The sequence below is a fragment of the Schistocerca gregaria genome, chromosome 2 (genome assembly GCF_023897955.1).
Source record: "Schistocerca gregaria isolate iqSchGreg1 chromosome 2, iqSchGreg1.2, whole genome shotgun sequence".
In the NCBI taxonomy this organism is placed as follows: Eukaryota; Metazoa; Arthropoda; class Insecta; order Orthoptera; family Acrididae; genus Schistocerca; species Schistocerca gregaria.
In genome coordinates this window covers 638,297,892-638,312,898 of record NC_064921.1, presented here as the reverse complement: position 1 = coordinate 638,312,898, position 15,007 = coordinate 638,297,892, and positions in this window count along the sequence as shown.

Sequence of the window (15,007 nt, the reverse complement as noted above, 5' to 3'; positions counted from 1 at the left end):
TACAAAGATGAAATAAAAAAAGTAGAGACCCTGTTCTTAGTACAGCTTACTGGAAGGCTAAAAATGGTTGTGAGCTATATTTATTAAAACTCATTTTACAGTGATCTATATAGTTACAGGTACTCAAACTCAGCATATACAATTGCAGCACCCACAGAGTGTCAGAGAAGTAGTTAGCAGTTCTTTGTTCTTAATAAATATTGTCCTCAGATGTACTTTCAGTTTGGGTTATGTAAAAAGCATACAATCACAATTAACCATAATATGAGTGAGAGTGCAACAGAAAAAAATGTCACATAGGGGAAGGTGTACATAGATGAATGGTGAACACTAACTTCACTTAACGAAAGTTTAGTCAGCACTTGCACATACAAGAGTGTGGGGTGAACTGCCTCAGGGCAGAAGACATACGGTATATATACAGCTACAGAACATTCCAGTACAATGATTCTTGACATTTGTGGATACTTCTAGAATGTACTCGAACTGAAGACATGGCCGAGCGGTTCTAGGCGCTTCAGTCTGGAACTGCGCGACCTCTACGGTCACAGGTTCGAATCCTGCCTCTGGCATGGATGTGTGTGTTGTCCTTCGGTTAGTTAGGTTTAAGTAGTTCTACGTTCTAGGAGACTGATGACCTGAGAAGTTAAGTCCCATGGTGTTCAGAGCCATTTTGAACCAAAGACAGAAATTAAAATGTTTCAGTTCAGGTCAGTTTTGAACTCGTGACCCTCCATGCAACCATCTAGTATCATAACCACTACACTACTTGGCTTCTTCTGCATCATTGCTCCCTCCTTAAGAGAACAGTGTCTCGGTGTTACGTCGTCCTAGTCCGCGAATGAGTCATCGGTTCTGCATACTCCAACTCCTGATGACTGATGCTTGCCCTGGCGGTGATCTTCTTAGAACTTTTTTTGCCACTACGCTCTTCGTCACCTGCTTGTTGCCTTGTGCTGTAGCTTCAAATTTACCCTGGGTTGCAGGATCCTTGAAGGGCTTCATTCGAAGGACGTGGACTGTATCTCCGATCTTTCATCATCTTGTGTTGGGGTCAAAATCTTCTACTTCATAAGTAACATGAGACAACTGTCTTATAGCCTTATAATGTCCAAAGTAGTGCCTGAGGAGCTTCTCAGAGGGACCAACCTTCTGAACAGGAGTGAAGATCCCGACAATGTCACCAGGCTGGTAGACAATAGGGCACTGGCTCGCTTCATACCTTCGGCGATGGTTTTTTTGAGCCTGCAGCATGCGGATTCGAGCTAACTGCCAAGCTTCCTAAGCTCTGGTTAACACCTGGCCGATGTAGTCGTCGTCCATGTCATCAGGATGTAACGGAATCACACTGTCTATCATTGTCATCGCCTCAAGCCCTTGCACCAGGAAATATGGTGTAAATCCTGTGGGGTCTTGTTTAGCAGTGTTATAGGCAAACGTCACGAAAGATAGCACCTCATCCCAGTTGCTCTGCTCAACATTGACGAACATTGATAGCATGTCGGCCAAGGTCTTATTAAGGCATTTAGTAAGCCCGTTAGTTTGGGGATAGTAGGCAGTCATCATGTGATGAATAATGTTGCACCGATGGTTTATCTCTGTCACAAGATTCGATTGAATAACTTCCCTCAACCCATAATTAATGACCTTGGGGCACCATGTTTTAATACAATGTCTCCTCTGATAAATTTGGCTACCTCGAATGCTTCAGCTGTTTTCACGGCTTTTGTAATGGCACAGTGTCGGATAATTAGTGAAAACAATAATTCATCCATTGCCACTAACAGATGTTGGAAATCATTCGAGGTCAATCCCATCATGCTGGAAAGGTGTTTCGGTGGAATTGGTATGAGTCGGCCAGGTGATTTTTGAGGAACTGCCTTTTACCTCTGGCACTCTTGACAGTGTGACTTATAATGATGGACACTCCTATACAAAGCTGGCCAGAAAAATCTCTTGCGGATCCTATCATATGTCAAAAAATCCTACCAAACGGCATTACCTTGAACTCATACAGGCCCTCAAGGGTGATGAATGCACGTTTTTCACGCTCAGCCTCATCTATTTTGATTTGCCAGTATCCTGAGTACATGTCCATGGTTGAGAAAAACTTAACCCCCCTTCAGACAATCTAGTGTATAGTCCATTCGTGGAAGGGGGTAAACATCCTTTTTAGTTGTCTTATTAAGCTTCCTTTAATCACACAAAAGTGCCAACTGCCATTCTTATTACTGACAAGAACCACTGGTGACGACCATGGTCTCTGCGAAGGCTGAATGATGCCATTCTTAATCATTTTCTCTACCTCGTCACGAATTATTCAATGTTCCATTGCTGGCACATGGTATGCTCTCTGGCTTATTGGTTGAGGGTCTCCAGTGCTAATCTGGTGCTTCACTATCGATTTTTCTACTTTTCTCTTCACCTGTGGATTGAAGCATTCAGAGAACTCTTGAAAAATGGCAGGTAGCTTATTCTGTTGTTCCTTAGTGAAATCTGGTGATACTTGAGCTAGAGGATCTTGTCTCGTAGTGGTAGCGCTAATTTCGACCACAGACTCGGCATTTGAGGTTTCTATGATGCTCAGCTGTTCTGCAATGAACAGCTCAGTTTTTGCTATGCACATGCACCTTTGAAGGATCTGCGGTTCTCGGTGACAGTCAACTATCCACAATTCACCAAATCCATTCTTAAATGAGATGACAGAGGCTAGGATTACCAAGTTATTCTTCAGTGGTATGCTTCTTACATTCCACTACAAGATCCATGGGCTTATGCATGGCATGAACATGACAGCTACCTTTCTAGCACTGACTGCAAAAATGATCACTTCATCCAGCACACAGTGTCTCCACACACTCGGATGCACATCTTTCTGTCCACAGTATTTCATCTCGTCTAGCATAATCTTTGAGAGACCACAATCTATAACTGCTTGAGAATCTTTCAAAAAGTCCCATCCAAGAATGATGTCCTCTTGTTAGACGATGAATTCTAAGGGCTGTGTATGGCCCATTATACCCACATGAATGACACATTTTCCTGTAGGTTTTACATATTTCCCATTAGCCACCTTCAGCAGAGGTATTATACGGTCAACGAATACAGTTTTCTGTAAGTGGCGATGGTACTTCTCCGAAATGACTGAATATGATGCTCCAGAGTCCCCAAGAACTTAGGCTGGTCAGCCATTCAGGATATCAATGTAGTTTCCCATTATTTTTGTAATGATAGACGGCGGAAGATTTTTCTCTTCAGCAGCCTCACCTCCAAGGAAGGTCGTACCCTTTAGTTTTCCGGGTTGTGGTGGCTAGGTGATCGGCTGGAGCTTCTAAACGGCAATGGAAACTTTGATAAGAATGTTAGGGAGCGTCCTCTTCAGTAGCTAGCTTGTGGCGAATGGTGACCTATGTCTTCCTGCACTCAGCTCTTCTTGTTAATCTTCATCGTCCCAGAGTTGGCGTCAGCCGAGATCGGTCTTCTAGCTTGGGCATCATCAAATATCCGCTGCCTTTCTCGACTTTAGCACACCACATGTCCTGGTCGTCCACAGTGGAAACATACTGGTTTGTTATCCTAGAGCCTCCAGGTGTCAGTCTTCCTTGGTGCCCAAACAAGTTCCTCACATGGCATTGCAGGAACGTAACTTCGCCTGGGTCTCAACTTTTTCACTGTTTTAAAGGGAAATGAAGGACAAGAGACTGGGTTCAATGTCTGTTCCACTTCTTCCCTTAATACCTCTTGAAGTGTCTCGGTTTTCTGCTCCCTGTGTAATCTAAGTGCCTTCTGAACTTCGTCTCTTACTATCTGATGAAGAACATGTGTGAAATCAGTTGCTTCCTCCATCACAGACATTGATACATTTGGAAGCCGTTCAAACTTCTTGCATGTAATTCTTTTTTGATGCATTGACTCGATGTACTGGCACGATTTTATGAAGTCTGCTGCTGTCGAAACCACCTTCAGGAGTAGTTAAATGTCCTTAGCAACACCCTTCATGAGAGATACAACCTTTGCTTCCTCCTTCATTCAAGGATCCACTATTTTACACAGTTCAGAGACGTCTTGAATGTGGGAAGCTGTGCCCTTCACTTTAATTTATCTTCAGTCTTGCACTTCTGTCTTTGTGTGTCACCGAAATACTTGTGCAGTTCTGCCTGGAATACTTCCCAGCTTGTATACTTCTCCTCATTGTTCTCATACCATTGCTTGGCAGTGCACTCCAAATAAAAAAGTAAGATAGCCAAACACACGGTGTCATCCCATTTGTTAAATTTGGCTATATGCTAATACACTTTCAGCCACTTGTTTGGATCTTGGCCATCATCACCAGAGAACCCGGAAGGATGTCTCATGTAGTGGCACACAATTGCTGTCATCATAATGTCCTCTTCTTCTGTCTCTGGTAGATTGCTATCTGTTGAATATGGCTTGAACTCTGGTTTCTCGCCATGTAAACAGTGACTCTGTTATAGCCTGATGGGAGTCACTGTGTCATCGATAATGTGCGGTATGACAATTTCCAATACCTGGCGCCTTCACCAGAATAATGTCACATAGAGGAAGGTGTACATAGATGAATGACAAACACCAACTTCACTTAACAAACATTTATTCAGCACTTGAACATACAAGAGTGTGGAGCAAACTGCATCCGGCCAGAAGACATACGATATATAAACAGGTACAGAACTTCAGTACAATGATTCTTGAAAACAATGATTCTTGCTATTTGTGGATACTTCTAGAATGTATTCGAACCGAATATAGAAATTAAAATGTATCTGTTCAGGTCAGTTTTGAACTCACGGCAACAATCTAGTATCATAACCACTACACTACGGCGACTGTGCTACTCTGCTTCTTCTGTGACAATATTGTGTGTCCATGATCACAACTAACCACAATAAATTCAGCACAAAGCAGTTTTAGTGATTAATTGCTATGGGCTTTGCCAACAAAAGGCAAAATATGAGTTCAAAAATAGTTTTATGCGTTGTTTTAATTTTCAAATTTCACTGCACGATACATTACAATATAGAGTAAAATATTCATTCTGGGGAAGAAGGAAAAAAAAAAAAAAAAAAAAAAAAAACTGGAACTGAGATAAATCATTCTCTGCAACATCCTTTCTCCCAAGGTAACTAGTTTGACATGGTATTCATGTGAGCTTCAGAGGTTTTGAAAGTAGGAACGAAGAACTGACAGATCGAAGCTGTGAGATGGGTAATGAGATGTGCCTCACTTACTCAGTTGATGACAGCAGCATCAAAGAGAAAGAAAGGCCTGGGCTGAGTTTTTCTAGCACATAGTGTAATCCATTGGGAAATAGTAGATAAAGTATATACAATAGTAGTAGTAGTTATCTGTTTAACAACATACTGGTAATGTTGGTTTTATGCACGTTGATGTTGATGAATAGTAACCAGAAGTACAAATTAATTTAATACTGGAGGGAAGATTTCTGTTCAGCATAACTGGGTGTCATGGAACAACTATCAACATCCAGTTTTTTTTATTTTATTTTTTTTTAAATCTAAACCAGATACATAGATAGTTTACCATTAATGGCGAGATAGCCAGACTATAAGCCATAAGATTGCACTGTAATTTACTGTTGACCAATCGACAGCCAGTAAAGCAGATGCAACACGTGTAATGGACGAGTGACAACAATACATTACCATGAGCTGGGTAAGCATCACTTCAGTGTGTCAGGGTGTAATAGCTGATCTCCCACCCAGATGTTGTTGGTTCTGTCAGTGGGTATAGAAAACAGGAGTCTGTCATAAGTGAGAGTGGATTTAGGAGTTCAGGAAAACTCTTAATTATTACATCAAGTTGCAGTGAATACAAATGTGCCCTCATCCAGTGGGTGCAGCCTGATACCGATCTATAGTGTCTTTTATAACTATATGTTTACGTAATGTGTATACATAAACATACAGTTACAAATGTCCCCGTTCGAAGTCGCTAATTATAACAATACTTTTGTGCTGTAACATATAGCTATAAACAGCAGTGGAAATATATTTGTGAACACTGACCGTGTGCGGCTATTTATTGTTGGATCGTCTGATCAGTCGGAAATTGCATTGAAGAGGAGAGTAAATGCCTATTCAAAATATAATTATTTTTTGGATAGCTCAACATGAATTTCCTAAGGGACAGTAGTTTATCATGCATTTACCAGTAGAATATGGCGCGGAGAAAATATTTTGCCGCATACAACTTCCATCCGATTTTGACGAAAGAATTCGTGACAGTGAACACTCTATTTCGCAGAAACATAAAGAAAATTAAATAACTTCATGAAGGAGTGAGACACACATTCTGTATTAAATAAATAGTCCATACACCAATTCCATTTGAATTTGAATATATGGCAATTAATAGATGAACTTAAACTACAATGAAGAATTTTAACATGGATGCCGTTTTGACTGGCACTTCTTCTCGTAATGACAATAATTCCTTTGACGTTTTCACATACACGTCGCACAATAAATTTACTACTATACAGTATTGCACTTTTACTTTACACCAAAATAATATTATTTTTAACGATAATAATACGGCGGCAAGACATGCACATCCAACTCAAGTTACAAGGGACAAGAGAAGAATGAGTAACTGTTCATCGAGAATATCTCATACATCAAAAAAAAATGTGTAAAAGTGTTCTTCTTCTGTCTGTTTTTCGCGCCGCAGTTTTCAAAGTCAATAACTCACTGCATCTCTGACGGCGCTTCGACAATAAACAAGTTACGTCACAGGTTGTTCACCTTTTACATTCTCGCAACATTATTTGCTAACTGTAGCTGTTGCCGAGCGACTGCTCGATTAGTGAATGATATAAAATGATGAGGCAATCACATAATGTTACACCTTGTACATGGTGCAGTGGAGGTACACACAGTGCCGAATAGCACTGGTGCCAGAGGTTGTAGACAGCTGAAAGTGGCACAGAACTTTTACAGGGTGGAGTGACTGCACAACAGGACATACCCTCTGCCATGCACATCACAGTGGTTTCGTTAATATGGATGTAGCTGTAGAAATCTGTTTTCCTGGGTTTGAAACTACAAAATTGTCATTTTACATAGGAAATGAGATAATGATCTTTGCCTCCTGCAGACCATTAAATTACTTTAAATGATATTAAACAATTATATATTTGGTAGTAGGAAACATATCTGCAAAAGCAGTGCAGAGCTTGGAGGCAAGTGGGCAGGGTGGTGGGGACCAGAGATGAACTAGTGGATGACAAAAACACTTTACTAATCCTCAATTACACCTATTGTCATCATCACTGTGAGGTAGACATGCCCCACTCCAGCATGGTGTACTAGCAACTATCAGTGGATGGTTGGTTTCTGTGTAGGTGGGACAGAACTTCTGTAGGCACCCTGCATTGCTGACATCAGGTCAGGTAGTGGCAGCCCTCTGTCAGTAGACCAAGGCTCTAAAGTCTGTGGTGCATTACTTTTTCTTGCTGTTTCTGCCCTCTGCTGTTAAAGGCCTGTGCCCAGGTGACTGTGTTGGCTCGCATCTTCCGCACTGGTAAAGGAAGACTGCCACAGGACACAACCAGCTGCTCCCCTCGCAGGAGTAACATGGTGGCTGGTGTAGATGGCAGGTCTGCTGTTGAGGCACTAAGTTTCAAAGGGTGGACTCAGTGTGAGAGGCAACTGTCCCAACCTGCAATGACTGCAGCTCGTGGTACACAGAGATCTCACTGTCTAGCATAGCCCTGGCTGTGGACGCTGGGCTCTGAATGGATCTGTCTCAAAATCCACGTTTATTTACACTGCTTCAGAGCATACTTGTTCCACTATTATCTGGCTCCCAGTCACATAGCTAAGAACATGGTTCTTGTCCTGATGTGATGACAGTCATTGCCAGCTCTGGCTATTACTGCTGCATGGTGCAAGTTTTGCAGGGCACGGGTAGCCTGTCCCACAATCCATTTCATACATGTTGCTGTAACCTACATGTCAACACACTGCACTTAGCAGGCAGCAGTAACTAACGTAATGCTTCATGGCAGCTTTCTTACAAATTCGTACAAGTTTCACTCAAAACTAGGTAGTAATGCTACATTGTTCAGGACTGGCTCCCACTGTGAATACTTTCACCATCAATTTACAAAGTAACTGACACACTCTCAAGATTATACTAAACTAAATATACATTTCTTACATTACATTGAACTTTCTCGATGCTTCCTTGTAATTTCTTCAGTGGATTTGTCTATTGTAAAAGTGCCCACTGCACATCGTTGACCCCACATCACCTTCCTCAGGCTCTAACAAATTATGTTTTTATATAAAAAGACCTTCATTTCCTGCACCATGGGCACTTTCCACTGGAACCTGTATTACCCAGGGATCGAGTTGTGAGTAGCTCACCATCTCAAATAAAAGTTATGGAAAACAAAATCCATCTCACTGTGCCATTAGTAATTGTGACAGTCAAGGTCATGGCTGCCCATCATCTACCATCCCAATACTGCTCCACGAGCTGCATTAGATGTTCCACAGGGATCCGCCCCTCCTGTGTGGTTGTCATATGAATGAACTGAACTCGGTTCTCAGTTCTCGTTTATGTTTGTACTTTTGTTTAAGACATACTTCATAGAGTTCACATCCGGCCAATGCAGCTGCGGTTGGGTTATACTTAAAAGATTAGCCACATCATTCCTAACTGTCTGATTTATATAGTTTTCAGATAAGACATTTAGGAATGTTTCACTGGATGTTTTATCAGTCCCACCACTAACAGAATTGTAATTTTCCCAATTAATTGTTGGATGATTAAAGTCCGCACTGATGATTACAGTATGATAACATGCTCAGGTGAACTGAGGTACTGTTAGTACACACAACCTAAATACATGTCAAGGCACCAGGCTGCTGGTATATTACACTTCAAATAACCCACCAATGGCAGCTGTGGTGGCCAGCCATCAGAGACTGCTTGCAGTTGGTCAAAAGATTAGTGCCCACGGCACAACAGCTGTCCCCCTGAAGGCCTCCTTTACATAAAGAAAGCATGGATGGAGCTCCTTCTCAGATTGTGTTGTACTGATTACTGTACTGTTTTGTTTTTTTGTTTTTGTGTGTGTGTGTGGCTGAATAAACTTTTGTTCTGGGAGGTCGCACTATTGGTACTGTCTAGCATTACAATACAATTGCCATCAATGTGTTGTTCACTTCCATGTGCTTGGTCTACTTGGTTGTTATTTGCAGTTCTCATGTCCACGGAAGCAATGCTTAAATCCCTCCTTGAGTAGCATCATCTCTTATGATTGCAACCATGTCCGTCCCCGGTAGCTGAGTGGTCAGCATGACGGAATGTCAATCCTAAGGGCCCGGGTTCGATTCCTGGCTGGGTCAGAGATTTTCTCTGCTCAGGGACTGGGTGTTGTGTTGTCGTAATCATCATCATTTCATTCCCATCGACGTGCAGGTCGCTGAAGTGGCGTCAAATCGGAAGACCTGCACCAGGCGAACGGTCTACCCAACAGGAGGCCCTAGCCACGACATTTCATTTCATTGCTACCATGAATTTGTCGGCCATGTTGACTATACGGACTTCTACACTGTCAGTGTATTCACCACCTTTTCCCCCTAATGATGATGCAGCCAGGAAGGCTTATGAGTAGTAGTTTCAGCAATACTTTCTCTGACTTGGTGTCACTGACATGAACATGTGTAAAACTTTGTTCCTTTCTTGGATTTCCCCTCAGATTTACCAGTTATTGTGCCAGTTAGCAATGCTCCAGGAAATGGCATCACTTTTGCTTGAAGAAAAGTGTAAGTTATTCTCCAATTATCACCATAAGCACATGCCTCTTGTTGCATCGCATGCCAAGTTCTATCATTGTCATATATAGCACCAACAATCCTACTGGGCTTCGGTGGCCCAAATCCACAGCCTGTCAGAAATGTCAGTTTGTTACTGAGGCCCACTGTGACAAGGGCATGTGTCAATGTACACTAAAATGTGAGAATCTGTCTTTCGCTGAAGTGTTAAATATTGCTATGTCTTTCAAGGTACCTTATGTTGCTGGTGATTGGATTGAAGCTTGGTGTGGCATCTCTGTGGTGGCTTCTTTTCCTGGTCTCTGGGCATCAGTTATTTCTCAAGGGGAGAACAATGTGGCAGCCATGAAAACGCAGCCTCTGCACTGAACTTGACAGTGACATGCCAAACAAAATGAGTCATAGCAGTGGCAGCACTCCCATCTTGCCCATGCTGTTTCATGCAACATGACTGGGCTGTGCGCCCTAAGTGATGGGCCACTTGAAGCAGCTGTAGAAAAAAGGGACATATAGTGTGTGTATGTTGTCCCCAGCCCTGCAGATAATAAGATGGATGTTAATTGTGTGTCTCCAGTGCCTATGAATAACAAACTGTTTATTGTGAGACACAAAGCGCTCCAACTTCAGTTACTTGACTTTTTTTACAACAAGCAGCACATTCCAATTATGGTGTAATTTATGACTCCCATTGTGCATAAATTGCCTCTGCCCTCAAGAAGTTTCATGTAAGTGGATTCCTGCCATCCACAGCTGCTGTGGCCACTGCCTCTGTATGGTGTGCACCAGTGAGAGGCTAGTGGCATGCTACCACATTTAGATGCTTCCTCACACCAAAGCAATGGCCCCAGGTCTGCCAGTGCCTTCGTGTCCTTCCTCAGCACCTGTCCTCGCCTCACAGGGTGTTCTGATGTAATGTCAGATCCAGCCTCTGCCTGGATGTCACTGCCTCCTGCCCCTCCGGCATCCTGATGCATGCTCCTGGCACTTCCTGTATGGAATTCACAGACACCTGCACTTATATTGCCAGCTGCATTAGGCATCATGTCTTTCACCAGTGACATCCCCTGCACTCCTCCTAAGTGGCTGCTGCCATCACCATTGGCATAGTTGAGGACTCATCTGTCAAGGTGCTTCCAGTAACCCTACCACCGATCATCCCTTTGGTCTTATAGGACAGGGCAGGGGCTGGGGTGCAGCTGGCACTTGCTACAGGGGCCATGGATGTGTTGTCATCACCTATCACCTGTGGCACCTGCTATAGAGGCTGTGAATGTGTCATCAGTCACCTCATCACCATCATCAGAGGTGTGCCCTTCGCCAAAAGTGGATAGTAGCTGTAGCTAGCCCAGTACACAACAACTTGATATGCGGCACAGCACCGGGCCACCAGCAGTTTCCCAGGCCGGCCACCTGAGTCCCCAGTCGTGGGTCACATGACCAGTACACACGGCATGACATCTGCTGTGCTGCCTACTGGTGCCCTCCTATATGTCGACACCACTCCTCCTCAGATTGTGTTTTACTGCTTATTGTACTGTTTCTAAGTTTATCATTTACTTGAATGAGGGTAAATAAACTCTTAGTGGCCTCAGTACTGGTTGTGTCCAGCTTTATGACAACCCCACCTTGGCATGGTTGTAGGTTTTGCTTGGTCATTTCCACATGCTGATCCTTGTCTTTCACTACCAGTATCAGACCACCCTCTTTTGTCTGCACAAACTTTCCTGCTGTTTCTAACCTCCCTGAATAGGTGTGCACCGTGTGTGCCTACACAATGCGTGCTTGTCTGCCATGGTTCCTTCACCGACTCATTATCTGTTATCTCTCTCACAGCTACTTCATGATAGTAGAAAGACAAGTTTCGACTGTTAGGCCCTGCTGTTAATGGTAGTTCTGGCAGTAGTTCTCTCTGCACCTTCTTCAATCCCTTCAGATAGTGCTCAGGTGAAAATACGACCAGACTCAATTACCCTTGGAGTGCCTGAAGAATGGCTTCTTGCAAGCTCATTAACTCCGCTCTTGCACCCTAGATATACCTCTTAGTGATTGCAGGAGTCTTGTTAGCGTTATTCTCACTACTTTCATTTGTGCTTGAACTGCCTCTAAATCCCACCTTAAAGTCCTAGCTGATGCTCTAGCATTATCCGTTACCTCTCAGGTTAGTTGCTGAAGCAGGCATGTGTCATTCAGCATGTCACCCTCCAAACTCTCAGTCATCTGGAACGCCATTTTACAGTTGCCCTATTCCCTTACACAAAACTACTTTAATAATTTACACAAAATAATGCAAGAATAATAAACATACAATACATTGACTACCTCTTTGGCCTTAAGGAATATTGTGTATGAGAACATGGTCCTCCTCCTCCTCCTGTTGCTTACTCTTCTGCTCCTTATTTTTTGCTTTCTTCTTTGGTCCTTTCAGTATTCCCCGACTCTGATCTTGATGTAACCTTGAAGTCATAAGCGTCCAATATGTATGATCATTAACGTCATTGGCAGTTGTAACCTCACATTTACAGATGATGTGGTTTCATTCACTTGGTACAGATCCTGGTGAGGTGTCACAAACTTTGTTTTCTCTTTTGGAGTATGTGGACTTGACACCAAAACCCAACAGCCCAATTTGTATTGAAGTAAACTTACCGTGCACTTAACTGCCTTCTCTTACCTCTCAAATGCATTGGTGTTTCCTTTTTGCACCCTCTCACAGTTCTCAAAAACTCTCGGACTGACTCTCCGTCCCTGCTACCTTTATGCTTAATTACAATGAACAGCAATGGCCTCTTTTTGCCATACACCAACTTGAGTTGCAACATTCCTGTACTGATGTGTATTTTTGAATTACATGCACTTACCACAATATATATGGTGAGAATTGATGTAATAACTAAGCATCCTCTCGATCATTCAATCACCCTGTTCCATCCTTACGAATGACTGAGAATGAAGTGGATTAGTCCTTAATTTCTTCATCCACAACAACCAATGCAACTCCTGCATTAGGTCCAACATGGAGTTACTCTCTTTTTCTATTGTTATTGTCTCTGGCACCCCAAACTTCAACAACTGTCATTTCACTTATGCTTGCATGACTGTGACTGGCTGCTGGTCCTGAGATGAATGGTCTATTGTGGTCAGCACAAATCAATTCCCTGCTGGGGTTTAGTCACATGGTCCTAACACAATCACCCCAATAAACTTAAATGGTTCTGTAGCTTCTGGCAACCTCTGCAACAACACTCATTTTTTACTTAAATCTGCACATTCCTCACACTGCATACAATACCTGACATACAGATCAATGTCACTTTCCCTTCCTATCCATGGACACTTCTCTGCCACCCTCTGATTCATTTCCTCGAACACTCCATCAGCAGACAAAATGTGATCGTGCATATCTTTAAGGTCCTATTCACTTAGCTTCATTGGTGCAAACACTTCTGGCCCCAATCTTGTCTACTTGCACTCTTCCCTAGCGTTCTGCCCTTCTTGACACTCAATAAGGTCCTGATGTAGTCCTTGTATCACCACTACTTTCCTGCTTAGTGCGTCCATATTTCTGTGTTTTGTGGATTACTTAGCATTCAAATTCACTGAGTTTTAATGCTCATCTCTTCAGTCTACTGGATGGGTCCTTCAAACATAGTAACCACTTTAAAGTGCCATGAGAGGTTACTACATTAACAGCTCTCCTGTACCGAGCGAGGTGGTGCTGTGGTTAGCACACTGGATTAGTATTCGGAAGGAGGGCGGTTCAAACTGCCGTCCGGCCATCTTGATTTAGGTTTTTTGTGATTTCCCTAAATCTCTTCAGGCAAATGAAGGAATAGTTTCTTTAAAAGGACACGGTCGACATCCTTCCCTAATCTGATGGGACTAATGACCTCGCTGTTTGGTCCCCTCTGCCAAATTAACCAACCAACCTTCTCCTGTAGAGGTAACACCGGAAGTACATTATTCTGTATACCAGGCTAAGCATCTCCATCTCCACAGTAGAATAATTCTCTTTGCCCCACTCAACTGTCTCAATGAAAAAGCAGTAGGGTGTCTTTTCCCACTGACCTAGCTCAAAGTGCACCTGATATAGCATGGTTTGATGTGTCACATGATAATAAAATTCCTTCCGAAAATCTGGGAACACCATTACTATATTCAACATCAATACTTCCTTTAACTTGTTGAATGCTTCCCAACACTTCTGAGACCACACAAATTTGGTACCCTTTCTCAGCAACTGTGTAAGGTGTCTTGCTATGTCTACATATCCTCTCATAAATTTTCTATAATAATTCTCAGTGCCTGGGAAGGACTAATACTTTGCTTGCCCCTGGTACCAGAAAGTCTTGCACCGCTTGTATAAATTATGTATTAGTCATCACACCATCCTTACTGATTTCATGATCCAAGAAATTAACTTCTTCCAATGCAAAATGACACTTTCAGTACTCAGAGTTAAACATGCAGCCCACAGTATCCTGAATACTTCTGTCAGTCACTGATTACATTCTTACACGTCTCTTAAAAAAACAATTTTGTCATCCAAATACATTAAACATTGACTAGGCTGCAATTCCCAATGAACACACAGTGTAACAAATGCTGAAATGCTGTTCACACATTTTTCAAACTAAACAGCATTCTTCTATACCGGTAATACCCCAAACGTGCCAAAAACTCATCTTTGGTCTGTCCACTGCAATGACCTCCAACTGATGATATTGTAATGTATCCTCCCTTACTGGCAGAACTTTGAAAAAAGTAATTAGCTATTACCAAATTTTTGCAATGGTTTAAGAAAGGCCTGTCACAATTGCAATGACATATGGTTATCAATGTAGCACACATTGCAAAATATATATAATTATTTGGTTGACCCTCATTCACTTTGTTGTTTAACTTATGCCATCACAATTTTGATGTCCTCTCTATGTATCAGCCCTTGTTGGCTCTTTTATATTATCATTATTTGAAAGCAATGACAATGACAATATTTTATATTGACATCCATGCACAAGGTAACAAAAAGTATGAATTCAGACTTCATTGAAATATAATGCGAAGTTTTGAATTTGTATGTACATTACAGAGAAACAACCTGATGCATTAAGCTATTGGATGTTTTGCTTCCAACCAATATGTGCTCAGTCCTGATACAGACCTAAAATATTAAATCACAT